The sequence below is a fragment of the Lissotriton helveticus genome, chromosome 9 (genome assembly GCF_964261635.1).
Source record: "Lissotriton helveticus chromosome 9, aLisHel1.1, whole genome shotgun sequence".
Lineage (NCBI taxonomy): Eukaryota > Metazoa > Chordata > Amphibia > Caudata > Salamandridae > Lissotriton > Lissotriton helveticus.
In genome coordinates, this window is record NC_136070.1 from 1,058,331,679 (window position 1) to 1,058,346,282 (window position 14,604).

General features: G+C 44.2%; 1 protein-coding gene across 3 annotated transcripts in view; it reads right to left on the bottom strand.

Moving 5' to 3' along the window:
• The window catches only part of HRH1 (histamine receptor H1), a 558,032-nt gene that overhangs the window by 30,730 nt on the left and 512,698 nt on the right, over positions 1-14,604 (bottom strand). For all 3 annotated transcript variants that reach the window (XR_013601116.1, XM_078661413.1, XM_078661412.1), the window contains one exon: positions 10,275-12,642. The gene's annotated coding sequence lies outside the window, so the exon portion shown is untranslated. The remainder of the gene's footprint in view (positions 1-10,274; positions 12,643-14,604) is intronic.

Consider the following 14,604-nt stretch of genomic DNA (forward strand, 5'->3'; position numbering starts at 1 on the left):
ACGGCATGCATGGCAGGCCGGATCGCGTCGCGCGCCTCTGTGGAATGCAGGGGGAGTCTGCAGAGGGGCGCGCGGCTGACAGGAGATGAGAAACGCGCGAGGCACGCTCGGAATCCGACGCTGCGATATCAAAGAAGGGTTGTCTCTGAAGCACATTGTTCTTGATAACCTACCTGACTCTATTAGACTCTAGCTTGCAGCTAACCATCCAGCTAGCATTCGTTTATGCATCAGCGCTCTGAAGTAACTGAAGGGTGACACATCGCGTTTTAGAACACTCCTTCATAACAATAATAATTAAAAAAATTATACATCCCCGCATTAATGTGCCTTCTGTACCCTCTCGAAGCGGTCCAGTGAAGACATGGCTTGGCAGTTCGGGCTGGACTGTTCCCATGAGGCACAGGGTCAGACTGATTTGCATATAGCCATGTCTGAACTGGGGTGGCAGAGTGGGCTAAAGAACGGTGATGGATTAAACCCAGATCTTTTGACTGGGTGTGAGTGTTTGATTGATTCAGATGCTCCGTCCATCACCACCCCCTTTTGTACCTCTTTTGGCCGCCATAAGTGTGGCAGGGTATGCTCAGACGTGAGTCCCTTGCTCACTTTGCCACTGGATTCAAGCAAGCCGGGCTGAAGACGGCTGGAATGCCAGAAACCGGTCCTCGGAAGCTTGTTTCCGGTCCAGTGAAGACATGGCTTTGCAGTTCGGGCTGGACTGTTCCCATTAGGCACAGGGTCAGACTGATTTGCATATAGCCATGTCTGAACTGGGGTGGCAGAGTGGGCTAAAGAACGGTGATGGATTACACCCAGATCTTTTGACTGGGTGTGACTGTTTGATTGATTCAGATGCTCCGTCCATCACCACCCCCCTTTTGTACCGCTTCTGTACCCTCTGTCACAATGTTCAAGTCCCTTCACGCTGACTCAGCCTTTCACCTTTAGGAAATTATGAAAGAAGCTCCAGAGAGTTGGGTGGCAGTCACATTTCTGAGCTGGTGAATCTAAGCGCTGTATACGTGCTTCTGCTGCTTGACGCAGCAAAATTTCGTGTACTGCTTTGCGTAAGCAGACGAATCTTGCGTACATTTACACCGTGATAAGTGCTTGACGTTTGGCGAGCCAGACGGATTGTTGTGTTAAACAATCCGCTTGCCAGAATTAGCCCTTTAGTAATAATTGGGTAATCTGACTTTGCAATCATTTATATTGCTGAGTTTTATTTTATTTTTCTCGTGGGAATGTCATAGTTTTTCCATTTTTTTTGCACGCACCGTGGAAATCATTGAGCCTGGGGTGGGAAACAAAGCTTTATCAATGTATTTAAAACATTTTTATGGGCATACTTAATGTGCTATTGTTTTGGAAGTGTCTGCTCGTAAAACGCGTTTTATGGGCCGAGCGGAGAGAGGAGAATTCTGCAGAGCCCTCTTGTGGCGGAAGCTACGAACTTTTATTTAGCCACAACGCATCGTCTCTCCGCGCTCGGCCCAAAATTTCTGGTCTGAAATGGAATATGATAGTGATGCCAGGACACACGCAGGTTAGCAAACCTGTCATAGGGTTGTATCAGAAATTAATCTAATGCCTCTGTCTTGAGCACGACAGTGTTTAGATTTCGAGGAACTGCTGAACAAAGCGGTATACAGAAGCTTAATGCACGCGGCTATTGAGTGCCTGTGCCTACACACTTGAACACCTCGCTTCCACAGAGGTCCCCGCCCACTAACCTCTTCTGTTCAAAATTACATGATTCGATTTTTTTAAAGCCTGTCCCCGCCTAATAGTTCCAGTCAGCCATGTAAAGTAACACATCATTTTATTTCAACAACTGGAATTATCTACTGATAATAACTCCCTTGTTTTAGTAATTTAACTTTTTTTGAGGCCTCGTGTTGTGTTGTTATTTTGCTTTGGTCACAGAATAGCTTTTAAACAGTCAGGGTTTATTTAAGGGACAAGGGTTCCTGTGGAATAGGCAGCTAACGGGAAGAGCAGGGAGGTGCCAGACAGTAAATGCTACACTCGAGTGAAATAAGGTCATTTTGTGGCATTATAAATGACAATGACTTCTATTTATGTTTTGGTTTTTAAAACATAAATAAAAGACCTTGTCATTTACAATGTCAAGACCTTAAACTCGCGTTCATTTACAATGCTAATAGCTCTAACTTTTGCAATGCCGAGACCGTTGCATTGTAAATGCTTGTTTATTTATTTTACTAGCAGCCCGTCCCGACGTTGTCTGGGTATGAATTGCTGCCGGCCAGTAGTATATTGTTTTGTAGGATTTCGTTTTGATAGCAATTGTTATCTGTGACAGGCCTGTGAAAAGCTCAGATTCGCAGTGCACTGCTGATGCACTTAAGAGTGCGTGTTCAGTAGTGTGTGAACTCGGGTTTCCCCACTTTATTTTTCCTTGCAATATTATATAGCGCGAACTCGACAACATGGCATGAGCACAATTTACATTACAGAAGAACACATTCATTTGTGGTAGTCACGGGGAGACAAAGCGATTTGCCTGGAATCACAGGATGTTGAGCTGATGCCGAGATTTGAACGTAGCTGCCCAGCTCTAAAGTTCGCAATTCTAGAACTTGTGGCGGGAGGTGTGTCTAAAAGTGTATGTCGGTGCTGGCCATCAATGAGAGAGACCTGTGCATTTTTCAAATGGGTGGTGAAAAAATATGAGTATGTTGCTGGAGATGTGGGCCGCCGTGCCACCAATATACTTACCGAGGGAGGGTAAACACCCATTATTCCGCAACTTTCTTTCCGCATACCATCACTCCACATACTTTCATTACGAAGGTACCATGACTCCGCAATGCCATTATAAGCATGGCATTACATTTTATATGCTTGTACCACGCATACATTTACAACAAAATTCGTTGTAAATGCATGAATGGTAAAAGCATGTTTTTTTAAAAATGTTTGGATAATGTAAGTATGGGTATAGGGGTATATGTTTTGGGGTGTTTGGGTATTTTAAGGGTTCAGATATAGTTTTGGGTTATGGGGTACAGGGGTAGTTTTAGGGTTTAGGGATAGGTATGGGTTTTGGGGTACAGGGGTATTTTTAGGGTTCAGGGCTAGGTTTGGGTTTTGGGGTATGGGGTATTTTTAGGGTTCCGGGGTAGGTTTGGGTTTTGGGGTACAGGGGTATTTTAAGGGTTCAGGGCTAGGTTTGGGTTTTGGGGTACAGGGGTATTTTTAGGGTTCAGGGCTAGGTTTGGGTTTTGGGGTACAGTGGTATTTTAGGGTTCATGGGTAGGTTTGGGTTTTGGGGTACAGGGTTATTTTTAGGGTTCAGGGCTAGGTTTGGGTTTTGGGGTACAGGGGTATTTTTAGGGTTCAGGGGTAGGTTTGGGTTTTGGGGTACAGGGGTATTTTAAGGGTTCAGGTTTTGGGGTACAGGGGTATTTTAGGGTTCAGGGGTAGGTTTGGGTTTTGGGGTACAGTGGTATTTTTAGGGTTCAGGGCTAGGTTTGGGTTTTGGGGTACAGGGGTATTTTTAGGGTTCAGGGGTAGGTTTGGGTTTTGAGGTACAGGGGTATTTATAGGCTTTAGGGCTAGGTTTGGGTTTTGGGGTACAGGGGTATTTTTAGGTTTTAGGGATAGGTTTGGGTTTTCGGGTACAGCGTATATTTATAGGGTTAAGATGGGTTAGTGTTTAAGGGTGTTGGGGTATTTTAAGGAGTAAGGGTGGGTTATGATTATGGGGTGTAGGGGTATTTAAAAGGAGCAGGGTGGGATTAGCACATGATATGAGACATGGCATGAAGGGCGGAACGTACCACACGCCCCCAGCGTTTGTCATGCCCCCAGCACACGCCCACAGCACAACGCAGACACGTCCACAAGGGACTACTTTGCTGGCACGGTTCTTTTACCTTTTAAATGTATATGGTGGGCGTCTGCATAGCCTATGTCCATCTGCTGCAACTGCCCTTTCCAACGCTGTATTGGGTGTTGTGATTGGTGCTGTGGTTCCTGAGATTACCCGCCTCAAAGGTTTGGGCTCTCTCTTTATTATATTAGTATGGATTTTATGGGACTTATAAAGCGCACTATCGCCTAGCAGGCATCCTGGCGCTGAACAGCTCAAGCAGTGAGAGTGTGTACAGTATGGCGGCACCAGAGTGTGGGAAATAGCCAGGTCTTAATGGCTTTTCTGAAAGGGAGTAGCTCCTGAATTTGTCTGATTTCACAGGGCAGACTATTCCAGAGCTTAGCCGCTGCAACTTCAAACAGTCTACCTCCCATTCTGACTCTTCTAAATTTAGGTATCCTCACCAGTCTTGCCGAAGAGGAGCGAAGACTTCTAGAAGGAGTGTACCAGCCACATTTTTTACGCAGGGATAGGGGACCGGTCTCATGAAGAGCTTTAAATACCAGACAGCGAGATTTAAATTGTACTCTCTGTCTCAAGGGGAGCCAATGGAGTGTTGCTAGTACTAGTTTGGCAGCTGCTGACTGGATTCTCTGCAATCTATCCAGCACAAATTCAGGAGAATTTAGCAGAATGGCATTGCAGTAATCGAGCCTGCTAAGTATTGTACATCGTGCAACTTGAGCCCGAGCCTGAAAAGGGAGTAGAGGAATTTTTTTTCAGAGAGACCGGATAATTGCAAAACAAGAGGCCGTCGTCTTAATTACCTGAGCTTCTAACGTAAGTCTACTGTCAAATATAAAGCCCAAGTTCCAAGCTGTTTGCACTGGCTGTATTGCCGTTGGCGTTTCCGGAGGCCAGAAATTGTCAGTAAAGGGCGGAGGAATCTTAGATGCTGCACAGTATATCACCTCTGTCTTTCCGGCATTGAATTGCAATGAGTTTTTTCGTAACTAGGAAGCCGTATCCCGAAGGCACTCATGAAATACCTCCCCAGAGGTCGCGTTCTCACCCTCCATAGATAGGATTAACTGAGTATCATCTGCATAATTTACTATGCTAATGTTGTGTGATTTAATAACATCAATTAGAGGTCTTAAATAGACATTAAATAAAATAGGGCTGATCGATGAACCCTGAGGCACACCATGCTGTATATTAGAGAAAGCAGACTGAGGGTAGAGGAGAAAGAGGAGAGGGAACAAATAGGGTGGGAGAGGTGGGGAGAGGAGATAGGAGAGAGGGAGGGGTAGGCAGACAAGGGAAGGGGAGGCATAGAGAGGAGGTGAGGCAGAGAGAGAATGGGAAGGTGGAATTTGGAGCAGAAGTGGAAAGGGGAGGGGCATTGGAAACTGGGGCCTGGAAAGAAGAAGGGAGATGGAAAGGGACCAGGGAGGCAGAAAGATCAGAAGGCAGCATTTTACCATGGGTGGGCCTGGGAATTAGGACTGCACTGATATACATGTCTATAGACATAAATACGTAGGCATTCATGCATGAACCCACTGTCAAGCAAACGTGCATACACACAAAAAATCTAAGAGCTTTTTAGGTTTCACCTGCGCTGTGCTTTCAAAATCCCTTGCATTTTGTATATCTTAAAAGGAGGCGCCTATCAGTTCGCTTTTATGTGGTACTTTTCTTTTTTATCTGCCCCTGGATGCACTCGCTTACAATACTTCTAACAAAGCTGTTCACACTGTTTGACCCCCATTCCCTGTCAAGATAAGATCTCTTCTCACAGGAGAAGGAAGACAGCTTCTGCCTGTATGCTGGGATGCTTGCTTTTTATTACTTGGTTGTGTAAAGCAGATGCTTTAGCCTTAGAATGTCTGTAGCATTTCCTATTCATGTCTCAGTACCTTTCTTTGCACTTTGTAGGCATTATCGGATTGTTTTTTTCAACTCAATGGGCAAGATTCATAAAAGTAATCTGAGACAAATTTCTAACTTTACGACTTTCGGTATGCACAAAAGGCATTTAATATGAGTAAAGATACGATTCCTAACTTTACTATACTAAACTGAGACAAAATCCTAACTTTACGACTTTCGGTATTCACAAAAGGCATTTAGTAGTAGTAAAGTTAGGATTCCTAACTTTACTACTACTAAATGATTTTGTCTCAGATTACTTTTGTGAATCGGGCATATCTTATTTGGTCATTACAATCAAATTCAAAATGTTGTAATAAACATTGTGCATTAAAAATGGACTTAATGTACAAGAGCTATGCTATATTTTACTATTAAACAGGCAGCCACAAGTGCAGTAACCTTGCAGCAACAGGGTCATGATTTCAATTGTACAGCAGGTGCAGTCGCACTGAGCCCAAAAGTTGGCAGAACTCCTCTAAACACATAATATTGCTATATTACAGTTATCTTGCAGTTAAAAGGGACTTGATTTGAACGGTGCAATAGGTGCAGTGGCATGGGGACCAAAAGCTCTAGGGACCCCACTAAAACCCGATAACGATATCCACAAATCTCTTGATATCGACCAATGTTGCCTCCTCATTCTCCTGGACCTATTGGCAGCCTTAGACATGGTTGATCACAATCTACTCATCAAGGCTCTGCAAGAAAGGGTAGGTGTAGATGAGGTGGTCCTACACTGGTTCTCCTCCTTCTTACACAACCGCTCCCAAAGGATAAAAATCAATAACTTTACGACCGCCAAGGTTCAGTGCTATCACCACAACTGTTCAACATATACATGGAACACCTCACCACCATACTTAAAAAAGCTTATATCCCCTTCCACCTATATGCAGATGACACCCACATCTATCTCGAAACCTCCTCCATTGATTACATTCAGTGACTCAACGACACTCTAAGAGAAGTCCACCACTGGCTTTCACTAAACAACCTAAAACTCAACCAAGAAAAAACAGAAATCCTCCTCATCTCCAACAAAGAAGAGAACCCTCGAATCGTAGAATGGCTAAAAGCAATTGACGCTCTTAACGACAATCTCACTCTGGCTAACTTTGTAAAATCATTAGGAATCACCCTAGACCTAAATCTTGACATGGCCAAACACATTAAGAGCTCTGCAAAGAGTGCCTACCCAATCTGAAGCTACTTAACAAAATAAAACCCTTCATCCCGCTCAAGGACCTCAAACAAGCCCTTCAATCACTGTTGCTATCAGACTCGACTATGGGAATGCAGTCCTCACGGGTACAGCAAAATCCCCCCTAGCTCCCCTCAAAACTACTCTCAATGCAGCAGCCAGAATGGTCACCAGAGTTAAGAAATATGATCACATCTCACCCGCACTCAGAGAACTAAAATGGCTCCCAGTCAAATTGCGTACCAGCCTCAGAACTGCCTGCCTCACGCACAAAGCCCTGCACACAGGGAAACCTGACTACCTGGCCGCCAAACTCAAGAGGGACGGTCAGACAAGGAACCTCAGGAGCTCCAATACCCTACTACTCATCCTTACGATAACACGCAAACAAAAAACGCTGCACGGTCCTTCGAGGGAAATGAGCCCAAAATCTGGAACTGCATCCCAGCTAATATCAGGACTATCCGGTCCTTTGTAAACTTAAAAAAACACCCAAAAGACCTCTTCCTCACCGTTCTCTGCCGAACCGCTAGCCGCTGCCGAAGCACACAAGCCTGCATTCTGCAGCACCCTGGAACTATCATTAAGATCTACACTCCCCAACCCTTACCTTGTTCCTTCCTCCCTGAAAGAGGTTCAACTTAAGACAGCGTGCACTCAACGAGGTGATCGCAGGACTTCCCTACCTTAATGTTGCACATCACACTGGGACTTCTGAACCAATATGTATACTACTGCTTTATTGTGTGACTCTTGCATTAAAACTGCTGTAAAGCGCTCCGATACCCTCGGGTCCAGGCAGCGATATATAAAACTCCTTAATAAATAAATAATAAATAAATGAATAATTGCTAAAATGCACAACTAAACAGGCAGTCACAAGTGCAGTTACCTTGCAGATAACAGGGTCATGATTTTCATGGTGCAGCGGGTGCAGAGGCACCGGTCCCAAAAGTTGTCAGAACTCCTCTAAACGCCTGATATTGCTATATTTTACCAATATACAGGGAGACACAATTGCAGTTATCTTGCGGTTAAAAGGGGCTTGATTTGAATGGTAAAGCAGGTGCAGTGGCACTGGAGCCAAAAGATCTAGGGACCCCATTAAAAGCAGAATATTTCTAAATGTTACTACTAAACAGGCAGTCACAAGTGAAGTTATTTAGGCAGGCTCTAGGGTCATGATTTCAATAGTGCTGCAGGTGAAGTGACACCAAGGCCCAAAGCTCTAGGCACCCCATTAAGCACCTAATATTGGTATATTTTACTATTAAACATGCAGTTACAACTGCAGTTAGCTTGCAGGTAAAAGGGACTTGATTTGAATGGTGCAGCAGGTTCAGTGGCACCGGGGCCAGGGGCTCTACGTACCCCATTAAACACCTACTATTGCTATATTTTACTTCTAAACATGAATTTACAAGTGCAGGTTCCTTGCAGACAACAGGGCCATGATTTGAATTGTGCAGCAGGTGCAGTGGCACCAGGCCCAAAAGTTGTCAGTACTCCTCTAAACACAAAATATAGCTATATTTGACTACTAAACAGACAGTCACAATTACAGTTAACTTGCAGTTAAAAGGGACTTCATTTGAACGGTGCAGTTGGTGCAGTGGGACTGGAGCCAAAAGCTCTAGGGACCCCACTAAAAGCAGAATATTGCTAAATGTTACTACTACAAAAAAGATGACTGAGTGCACACCGGTTATCAAATTTTATCCAAAGTTCTTTAGTGTTCCATTTGTAAGCGTGCTAGCCCGGAAGCTTGGACTGCCCATTTGCCACGTGTTAGAAATACATCACTGAGAATGTGGGGCGTGGTATCACCCCACTCCAGACGCACAGCTTTCCTTTGCGCATACCAGATATGCTTAAAATTATTCCAATTAAACCAACATTGTTTACTTGTATTTCATCAACGCTTTATTCCATGTTTTCCATAATCGTCCTGTCACATGCAAGACTCTCTATGTTTCCCTTCATTCCTTAATGCTGTAGATATGCCTGCTGGCCTTGTTCTAGAGCATGGTGTGGTACATAGGTGTTTCTCGAACGACAATTTTCATCACCCAATGCATTTCGGGCCCATTGTTGGCCCTTCGTCAGGGGTACTCTACAATTTTAAAACATTACTATTAGACTGCGCCATAAACACTCTTGTTAAGTACACAAACATATAATGATAACTTCAGTTAAACACATTGGTAACGTTTTGCCCTCTGAATTCAAACATGGATAAATGCCCAGTCTTCCATATTCTGAATGTTTTCACCCTCCACCCCTTAAGTTCTAATCACTCGGATCTCTCACAACTGTGTTAACAATATGGAAGACTGGGCATTTATCCATGTTTGAATTCAGAGGGCAAAACGTTACCAACGTGTTTAACTGAAGTTATCATTATATGTTTGTGTACTTAACGAGAGTGTTTATGGCGCAGTCTAATAGTAATGTTTTAAAATTGCAGAGTACCCCTGACGAAGGGCCAACAATGGGCCCGAAATGCATTGGGTGATGAAAATTGTCGTTCGAGAAACACCTATGTACCACACCATGCTCTAGAACAAGGCCAGCAGGCATATCTACAGCATTAAGGAATGAAGGGAAACATAGAGAGTCTTGCATGTGACAGGACGATTATGGAAAACATGGAATAAAGCGTTGATGAAATACAAGTAAACAATGTTGGTTTAATTGGAATAATTTTAAGCATATCTGGTATGCGCAAAGGAAAGCTGTGCGTCTGGAGTGGGGTGATACCACGCCCCACATTCTCAGTGATAAATGTTACTACTAAACAGGCAGTTACAAGTGCAGTTATCTAGCAGGCACTAGGGTCATGATTTCAATTGTGCTGCAGGTGCAGTGATACCAGGACCAAACGCCCTAGGTACCCCTCTAAACACCAAATATTGAAATATTTCACTACAAAACAGGAAGTCACAATTGAAGTTACCTTGCATGGTTTGAATAGTGCAGTAGGTGCAGTGGCACCGGGGCCAAAAGTTGTCATAACTCCTCTAAACACATAATGTGATATTACACCAATTAATTGTATTATTTCCATCTTTCATTTTAAAAATGTTGCTATTACTTACCCGCACTATACCACTAGTAACAGCACAATATATTGCCCTTTTCTACATAAACAAGTCATAACACTTGAACAGACTTTCTGTAACTTCTATTGTACAACTACTCAGCAAGCTACAACTTACAACAAAAACTGCTTTTTATTAATCACGTTGGCGATACCTAGTGCATTTACCAATGCTTGTTTATACTTACCTGCTGGTTTCCCGACTCCTGGCTCTCGCTTGTGTACAGACTCCAGTTCCAGGATTACTGTCTTAGAGCTCCCTGGAGCACCAGGCCACTTTTGGGAAATTAGGTGATTGTGTACGAGTGTGAGAGTGCTGTCTCTAGTGTGACGTGAGAGCACTGTTAATATGTCGCTACTGGCTTGTGGAGCATGTAAGTGTGCCTTTTCTTGTGTGTGAATGGTAGTCTGTGAGGGATGTGAGAGCACAGTCTGTAATATGATATCTGATCTGTGAAGGGTATACGAATGAATCAGTAGTATGATTGCTAGCCTTAGTGCTGTTGGTAGCACAGGACTGCTACATTTAGGGGGGTGAGAGTGCTGCCTCTAGTGTAATTGCAATTGTGTGAGGGGTGTGCCTGTTGTTACTGTGTAAGTGCAGCTCCCAAAGGTGTGATGGTGATGTCATTATTGTGAGACTGCTTGTCTGCAAGGGGTGTAGAGATCTGGTTGTGTTTGACTGCAACTCTGTGAAGGGCATGAGAGTGCTGTTGGTAGTATGTGACTGATAGACCGTGAGGGGTGTTAGTGTGGTGTTGAAAGTGGGTGAATACTGTCTGTGAGAGGTGTGAAAGTGCTTCTGTGGCGTGACCACTACTCTGTGCGGAGTTTGAGAATGCAGTTGGCAGTGGGATTTCTGGTCTGTAAAGTGTGTGACTGCTGTCAGTCTTGTGAGACTGCTACTCTCAGAGGAGTAAGAGTGCTTCTGCTAGAATGTTACTGTTAGGGGTGAGAGTGGTGTCTGCAGTGTGAGACTCAGACACGGTAAGGGATGTGAGTGCTGTCTATACAGTGACTGTTTCTCTGTGAGGGTTGTGAGGGCTGAAGTTCAGGTGAGACTACTAGTCTGTTAGACGTGTAAGCCTGCTTTGTAGTGTGATTGCTACTTTGTGAGTGGTGGGAACATGCTGTTGGTTGTATAGGGCTGCTAGCCTTTGAGGCACGTGGAGAGTGCTGTTTGTAGTGTGTGATTGATACTCTGTGAGGGATTCGAGTAACCTCGATAGTGGGAGATTGGTGGTCTGTGAGGGTTGTACGTGATCCTGGTTGTGAGGGATGTGAAAGCACTGTAGCAACTTGTGACTGCTAGTCTATGATGGGTGCTAAAGAGCTTCTATTATTGTGCAGGTTGTGAGAGTGCGGTGGGAGTGCTGTCAGTAGTGTGCGACTGCTCGTCTTTGAGGCGGTGTAAGACTGTTTCCAGGAAGGTGCAAGTACTGCCCTGTGAACGGCGCGAGACTAGTGCTCTGTGAGGGTGTGAAAGTACTCTTGGGATTGAGTGAGTGCTAGTCTGTGAGGGGCATGAAATTGTGGCGTGCAATATGTGACTGCTGCTGTGAAGAATACGAGAGTGCTGTCTAAGTTTCAGATCTCTAGCCTGTGAAAGGTGTGCATTCTATCAGTGCGAGACTGCCACTTTGAGGACTGAAACAGTGTACTGTAGCCTGTGACCGCCACATTGTGCTGCTAATTCTAACATCTCACATTGTGTAGTGGAAGTACCCGTCTGTGAGGCTAAGCCACATTGCGCCTTGCACTTGAGACGGGACTGTTTCCAAACAAGCTCGCTGAGCCGCTCTAGTTTACGTTTTTGTTACTCTTGAAGCCATATATTAATTCTCATGGACACAGCTAGGCAGCTACCGGTTTACTTTGTGAGAATGTAATGTCACCAATACCAGGTACTGTGCTTAGTAGGGTATATATTTGGTTCTTTTCTTCCCTTGAGGAGCTTGCCTCCACTGCCGATTTAAGGGAAATCCCTTGTTGTTTTTTTCTGTGCTTCAGGACAAATTAATTTGGTTTGCATTAACCCTTTACAGTGGCAACCAAAACGTGACTGCCAGCCTCTGAAGGATGTGAGAGTTCTGTTTGTGGTGTGAGGTTGGAGGTCTGTGAGGGTGAGGGCTGGTTGTTATCAGTAGTTTGTAACTTCTACTCTGTGGAGTTTGAAAATGCTGTTGGTAGCGTGGGGATGATAGTCTCGGAGAGGGGTGTAAAATGCTTCCAGTAGTGTTTGACTACTACGCTGATGGGTGTCGGAGTGTTGTAAGTTATGCAAGATTACTTGTTGTGTAGCTTCATGTGCAAACTGCTAGTGAATGAGACGCGTGAGACCTACTATTGGTGTGTGACTGATGGTCTTTTAAGGTTGTGAGAGTGGTGAGACTACAAATGCGAGAGAAGAAAGATTATGGCTCAGTGAGAAACCAGCATCAGGCCTTGGTGTTGTTTGCTGCACACTTGAAGAACGCTTCTCTGTCATATTTATCCTTTTCTGGGCTCCCCAGCCTCTGACAAGACAGCACAGTTGTCAAAGCACCATCCGCATACCTGCAGGAACAAAAAGACAGGGGTTTGAATCTCGACTAAAGAGGATTTATGAAATTCATCAGTAGTTTGGAAAAGGGCAACTAGTTTTCATGGACTATTATATTTAACATTTATCTCAGAATCAACTATGTTTGTATTTTTCTTCTCTTGGTGGTTAAAGAGATTGAAAGGCGCATCAGGTGGACTGTCCTTTACATACCTTTCACAGGTTTATTATTGGTGGTTTCTGTTAAGTCTAAAAGTGCCTTATGTAACTAGGAGCAAAGAGTAGGTAAGCATTTTATGTTTGTCGGATGTGACAAAGTTTTACCTTGTGAGAATTCAGGGCAGGCACCTTTGGTGTTGGCTTATATTATATTGGGACATGTCTGCAGAAACATTTCTTGTTAAGCCTGTGAGGTAACTTGGTATTCAGTACTTGCCCAAGATGTGGCTGATCATGGTTCTAGAATCAAGTCAGACCCGATACAAATGTCAGGCACAAAGGAGAGCAGCACAGAATGGCATGCGAGGTCCATTCCAACAGCATCCTCCACCATGCTCTACTATATGCATGCCATCGCCCTGAAGTGTTACTTGTGGGTGCAATCTGGGCCAGTGCTGAGAGCATATCTCTATGCTCCTCCAACCAGAGAAAGTTGTAAACTTACAAAGTTGATCATTTGCTCCAAATATAGCCATAATCCCACAGCAGTTCATTTCTGAGTTTCTTCCAGTTTTTTTTTTATGCAGGCTTTGTATGTGGAACCAGGAGCTATATGCTCAAGGCGAGTGACACTGTCAATAACACATATTTGACAACGTTTATGCTACATCCGCTTATTACCATTTTCCTCCGGGGTCTGATAAGCACTCAGGATCAAATTCGGTAAGCTTGCCTTGATATTTTGTCTCTGTGCCCAAGGCCAAACATTAATGGACGCCCCTCTACTTTAAACGTAGAAGTATGCGATTGCTTCGGTATCCATCACATAATAACATCTGGGAATTTAGCTAATGATAATGAATATCCAAATATTACCCTTTGTTTATTCTAGTAATGTAATATTTGGAGTATATATGTGTATTTGAATGCAGTGCTCGTCGAAGGATAGATTCAGAGCACTAGACCCAACACATGGCCAGATGTTCGAATAACTGGTTGCAAAATACTGGTCACAAAATGAGACTAGTAAAAAATGTTACAAACTGACCTATGTATTAATAGGTTGGTTAGTAAAATTCTGAATTGTAGGCGGTCACAATCCAACCTACCTCATATAGGACGCATATTACAGCTATGATTGGAGACCATCCCACAGATTTGATTGTGTTTTGTAGATCTGAGTGGGCGGGAGGGGGCAGTGCGTTCCCCCTGCAGCCCTGGGGACCGCTACCTCCCCGGGAGCAATGCATGTTGGAAATGTGGAGGGGCCGGCAAGGCCCCACCGCAGCCCCAGGGACCGCAACTTCCCAGAGAGTTGTAAAAAAAAAAAAAAAGGAGGAGGCTGCGTGGCCCTGGGGACTGCCACCCACCAGGGCCACTCCTGCCATGTCCTGGGGTGCCCACCTGGGACATAGCTGTTTGTTATGACTTGGCAGGAGCTTTACTATTCCTGCCAACTCATAGCAAACAGTGCTCCGCTTTGAGAAAGCGCACTGCTGGTTGGGGGAAAAAGTCCCATTGGAAGCGCCAGGTCCTTGGGAAGAGGAAACCCTTCCATTAAATTGATCATTAAATACTTGTGTTTGAACCTGGCTATTTTTTGTTTGACATTGTGACCGGTATTTTGTTTGATAACATTGCTGGTCTCTTTGTCCCCTAATTCTGATGTTTACTTTAAAAAAGTTTCCCACTCGTTTTAGCTATGTTGGCCAAATAAATGCTGTTCATTATTATGGTTTATTTGTAACAAATATACAGAGCAAGTGCGTTTTGTTTTCATTTTTCCATTACTGGACAAGGCATCTATGTTTCCTGGT